The following is a 5,359-nucleotide window of genomic DNA, read 5'->3' as shown; positions in this document are numbered from 1 at the left end:
CCAAGGTGGGCATCGGCTGGCAGAGCTGCGAGAACGAGAAGCAGGGCATGCTGGTGATGTCGTGGGAGGGGCGAGTGGGGGCCCCGGGCGTGGAGCCCAGTGAGTTCCAGCTGTACGTGACGGCCCTGTGTGCACTGTGGGCCGACGCTGGGATACAGGAGGCCTACGCACGACGGGCCGAGTTCCAACTGGTGAGTGTTTTGTTTTTTTAAGCAGCGCCCCCTACAGTTTGACTGTCACACGCTCACACGTCTTGTACACATTAGCAGTTCACACCAATACACACAGAGATAAAGGTATCTCTGATGTGCTGGTACAGTACAGTACAGTACAGTACAGTACTGATGGTCTCGTCCAAAGTATTTGTTTTTTTCTCTCGGTCCAAAAAAACCTGTAGATTTAGATCAACTTAGATCGACCACAGGTTGATTAGTTCGTCCGTCTCTACACACGGCCCTGTTGTTGACTGGTGAACTGTCGACAGTGTACCTCCCTCCTGTCCCCCCCCCCCTGCCCCCCAACATTATTACCTCAGTACAAGACTTATTACTTCAAGCCCAAACACCAGCGTTAGCATCAGTCCTGATAGTCCTGGTACAGTGGACCAGTGTAGTCAGCAGTAGAACAGACGACATTCTTCTTCACGTCACGTCATGTCACATCACTGTGTGTTTTTTCTACCTTTCAAACCTCCTACAATCCTTCCCAGGGGTCGCGACCTCCAACAACAGGTCATTTCCTTTAATCCTCTCATAACGTCCGTTTGAAGAGTCATGTTTACGCAGAGATTACTCAACGTCTGACATGTTGCCGACATGTTAATCGAGCTTTAACTCATTAAACCGGCGTCAACAAACGTGTAATTAAACGAGTGGACGGTCACACTCCAGTCTGCGTCTCAAACCATAAACAGTTCCACATCACACGGGTGACGTCAGCAGACGCCATCTTCCTGGTAACTGATTAACCACAGAGCAGTAATCTGAGGAATGCCCTAAGCCTCGGATGAAGGGGCGCGATAACATGAGAAATGTTCAACACGTCAACTCCGTGAAGGAGCGCGGCGTTAAGTGAAGCCTCGGGAAGTCTTTCTTGTTCTGCTCCGTAACTTCCCTCCTTCCTTTCACTGTCTGGCAACTTTCCAAAGGTGTAATGACTTTTCTCTTGACTGTAATGGCAGCCGGTGGAGCGCAGCCCTGCAGAGGTTCATCCTCCACGCTACGCTGCTCCAAACATCATCTGAACGGCCTCGTACATTAACGTCTGAGTGTTTATCCTCCAGGCCTAATATTATAAACAAGCACTGATCAACAGCAGTGGTTCGTTCCAATAAAGTCCAGCTCAGTTTTTGTGTGTCCTCTAAACTGAGACATATATTTACCATTTAAAAACTCCAGTGAAGGCAGTTCAACATCTCGCTGCCGTCTGTCCTCTTCACAGACGGTGTCTGTTGTTTTCACAGCTACATCTAATGGGCCGCTGGCCTCAGATTAAATTAATAACAGCAGAACACTGGAGAACCATTTGCTCCGACAAGTGTCCACAAATGTGCAGTGACAGGTTGTTAATGACACTTGATGGAATAATCACTTAACCACATTGTCGACGGAGGCGATGCCTCACAGGAACGCCGCCACCAGCTGCTGCGCCCGTCACCGCGCGCTCCACGTCTCGCAGACAGACTTTATTTGTTACCCTCTGCTCGGAGCTGTGAATTTAACCTTCGACTTGTTACATATTTATCAGCGCCAAAATGTTCTGGAGTTTAGACGGAAGCTGCCGGCGCCTGAGTTTCACTTCGCTGAAAGTATGTGTGTGTGTTTTTGTTTTGAGTGTGTGAGTCAGAGGGAAGGATGTCGATGCACAGCCCAGGGTCAGACTGCCATGTCTTATCTGTGGCTGCTCTGTGATAAAACCAGCAGCAGCAGCAGCAGCACAGACTTGTACACAGTGTCCAAAAGGACGAGGCTGCTGAAACAAATCTTTTAAGCCAAGACTTTAAATCAAGAATTAAATTAACAACTGGATCTACACCTCATCAACTCATTGCCCCAAAAAATATGTTGCATCCTAATAACAAGAAGAACATTTAGCAAATACAAACACTATTTTATGATGGACGATATTCATCGTCATAAAACAGACGACCGACCTCTGACCTACTGACCATGTCCAGAAAATCAGGTTGTTGTCGTCTGTGATTCTTGTCAAATACAAGGTACAATGTTTTGTGGACCAGGGTCAGAGGTCACAGCACAAATACACATCTCTTGGCGACACCTCTGTCATTCGGAGTTGAACACAGAGCCTGTTCTGTGTCACGTCACGTCTTCAGTGACCGACCAGGTCACTTGATTCACATCAGGTTGTACGACCGTCGTAGATCTGTTGTCTTTGAGGTATTTTACTGCTCGGTGCTGGAACAGGTTCCACAGTCGACCTCAGTGTCTCCTGACTTCAGGTGAATCATTACGACTCATTTATTACTCATTTATTACTTTCTACTCGAGGACGACTGACGTGTTCTACTGTAGGTTCTACTCTGTGATCCCGACCTACATCAGAGGACGACTGACGTGTTCTACTGTAGGTTTGGAGCCAAACTCAGACCCTGGACCCAGGGGTTGAGTCACTCCTATCAAAATATCAAAATCAGACTTCAACTGGAAAGAGCAGAAACAACATTTACCAAAAACCCTGAAGAACAAAGACGTTCAGATTCATACAGAGCTCCAGAGTTGATCACATTAACTCTCACTGACACAGAACAGGCGAAACAATAACAAGGAACAAAAACAGGACAGCGTTAGCCGTAGATTTACTGCGTTCCAGAATAAACAGTGAAGTCTGCGTTAAATAATGTTACAAACACAAAGACAGATTATGGCTAATCATGTTTGGTTAGTTAGCATCATCGCTAACTAGCAGATTGCTCTCTGTAGCATGAGTCTGTGTGTGTTGTTGTGTATTAGCATGAGCTGCTGTCACTGTGTCCAGGTCAAAGTCTGAGGATGAGTTCAGGTCAAAGGTCGTCATCTTTTCATGCACCACAGTTTATATCCCAGTCTAGTTGATGTGAACCTCAGCTGGACGTGGCCCAGATTTGAGATCTTGCTGTGGTTAAAGAAGTCAAAAAGCGACAGTGTTTTCTCTTGACTGCAGTGTGAACGGCCTCGACTTTATTAGGGGAAAATTCAGGACAGACATTTTACATTATTTTTCCACAATCCTATTTATTTTTGAACAGCTAAAGCATGACCCTGAGATGGAATCAACACAATTACGAGAATTACAGCTAAAATAATAGTTCAATTCTCCTGTGGCTCAGTGGCTCAGAATAACCCATGAAAAAAAACAAAAGCGTTCTTCCTGTTTGCTGAAAGCTACAGGATCTACCAGATTTAGGGAAATTGCTTGAATGTTTTCAAAACTACTAAAAAAAACCAGTGAATTATAGGAGGACGAGAACTGTCGGGAAGTCGAGACCCGTTGATGATTTCTACGTAAGAAGGTTATTCCTTCAAATAATAATAATAATAATAATAATAATAATAATAATAATAACAACATAAAAACGCACTTAAAAGCACCACCACCTTCTTCCACAGCTGCTAACACATGCTGCTTTCACTTCTCTCTTTCCACTCTGAGAGGTTTTCCGGGGATACCACAGTCAGCTTTTCCCAGGCACGGCTGGAGACGGGCCACAGGGGAAGGAGGGGGGAGTCAGGAGGGGGGAGAGTGGAGTCGGTCTGATTAGAGTAAGAAAGAAGGAGAGTGGAAAGTTATAGAGGAGCGGGGGGGGGGGGGAGGGGGAGAGAGTCGAGAATGTAAAGGACTTCTCCTCCAGGAATGTTTTAATAAATCAATTTAAACATGGAGCCAAAGAGAAGAACAAACAGCACGGCCCTGACAGGAGGCGGGCTTTTTGTTTGTTTGTTTTTTTACCAGATGAAGTATTTGACAAACTCTCAGCTGAACACACGTGGGGATTACTGGCTGAGTCGGCCCAGTTCCCACCACACCCAGAAGATAAAAAGACAAACAACTCAGAAACACACGGAACAACAGGCTGAGGATCGTACGCTGACGGTGGAGCAGGAGTCTGTAGTGTGTGGGAGGAACTGGGACGCCTGGGGGAGGCCATGGGGGGGGGCACAGCTTTGCTACTGTGTTTGTATTTGGAAATGACATTTTCAGATTGAAAATAATGTCGTTGTCCCTGTTTTTCCAGTCCAAACAGCCGTGAACTGGCGTCGGTCGTCAACACGACCTGAACTAAGTAAGAAAAACTGCAGCGATCTTTACGTAGATGTTCAGGACAAAACAAGAGTTTAGAGACTGAAATATTAGTCATTGTGACACAGCACACCCAAACAATCTGTTATTTATTTACACAACAGCGGTGGTGTAAGAAAAAATATCAACAAACAATCACATTGTTGAAACAATTAAATTCATTAATTTCTGGTTCGTTCACTGTCACCTCGTCTACTCTGGTCTCCACCTTCAGGAAGTCTGAAGTACTGCACTGGACCAATCATTTCTAGTCAAACCCTAAAAACACCGTCAGTACGACTACACCCAGTCCAGAACACTGGTGACTCACACACCTGTGACAACACACACACACACAGAGAATTTGATCTCTTTCTGTAATAAATCCTTTTAATCTCCCTTTATTTACAGCCCTGAACACAGACACATTCCACCGTTTCATTCAACACCCACACTCTTCATCACACTCTTCATCACAGCTGTATTTTACACTTTTATAACCAGTGGATCTACAGTACAAGCCACTCAACGTGCGTTAATAAAACTGAACAAAACTCGTTTATTTTCTAATGTCGTTGGATGTTCCAACGTTGGATGTTCCAGAGTTGGATGTTGCCGCGGCCTGAATGTTGAGGCAGTTTGATTTCTGCTGATGGCAGATCAAATCTCTGTGAAATTACCCGTCTGTGTGTGTGTGTGTGTGTGTGGGAAGTCCCTTCTCTCTGCTCTACACAGTCCCCCCGGCTGTTCATGGTTTGCTCAGCCAATCAGAGTCAGTGTCTGCCTTTGTTTCCTACTGCTTTAACATTGTGGGTCAGTGGAAGGGTCACAAGGTCGCGTCTCACCCACACAGAGGTCACGTTTCCTGGTTGTCAGTGTTAGCAGTGACAGCTCCATCAGTTCAGTTTCAACTGTCGCTCTGACAAAAGGTGAAATTCTAAAAACATATTCTTTAAAAAAAATTTTAAAAAAAACTGAAAAAGGAAAGCAGATTTGTTTTAGCGGAGGTTCAGTCTGTGTTTGTACTGACACGACAGACTGACCACGGTCTGTCTCACTCACTAATCTCTCCCTCCCCCAA

General features: G+C 45.4%; 1 protein-coding gene and 1 long non-coding RNA gene across 2 annotated transcripts in view; both read left to right on the top strand.

Moving 5' to 3' along the window:
- gna12a (guanine nucleotide binding protein (G protein) alpha 12a) overlaps positions 1–5,359 on the top strand; it is a 13,127-nt gene that overhangs the window by 5,264 nt on the left and 2,504 nt on the right.
- LOC112487496 (uncharacterized) lies at positions 1,587–3,543 on the top strand. The gene is made up of 2 exons (XR_003050626.1): positions 1,587–2,534; positions 2,591–3,543. It is a non-coding gene; the product is annotated as an uncharacterized LOC112487496 (long non-coding RNA).

Source organism: Cynoglossus semilaevis, chromosome 9 (genome assembly GCF_000523025.1).
Source record: "Cynoglossus semilaevis isolate Cse_v1.0 chromosome 9, Cse_v1.0, whole genome shotgun sequence".
Classification (NCBI taxonomy): domain Eukaryota; kingdom Metazoa; phylum Chordata; class Actinopteri; order Pleuronectiformes; family Cynoglossidae; genus Cynoglossus; species Cynoglossus semilaevis.
This window is presented reverse-complemented; position numbering and strand designations above follow the sequence as displayed.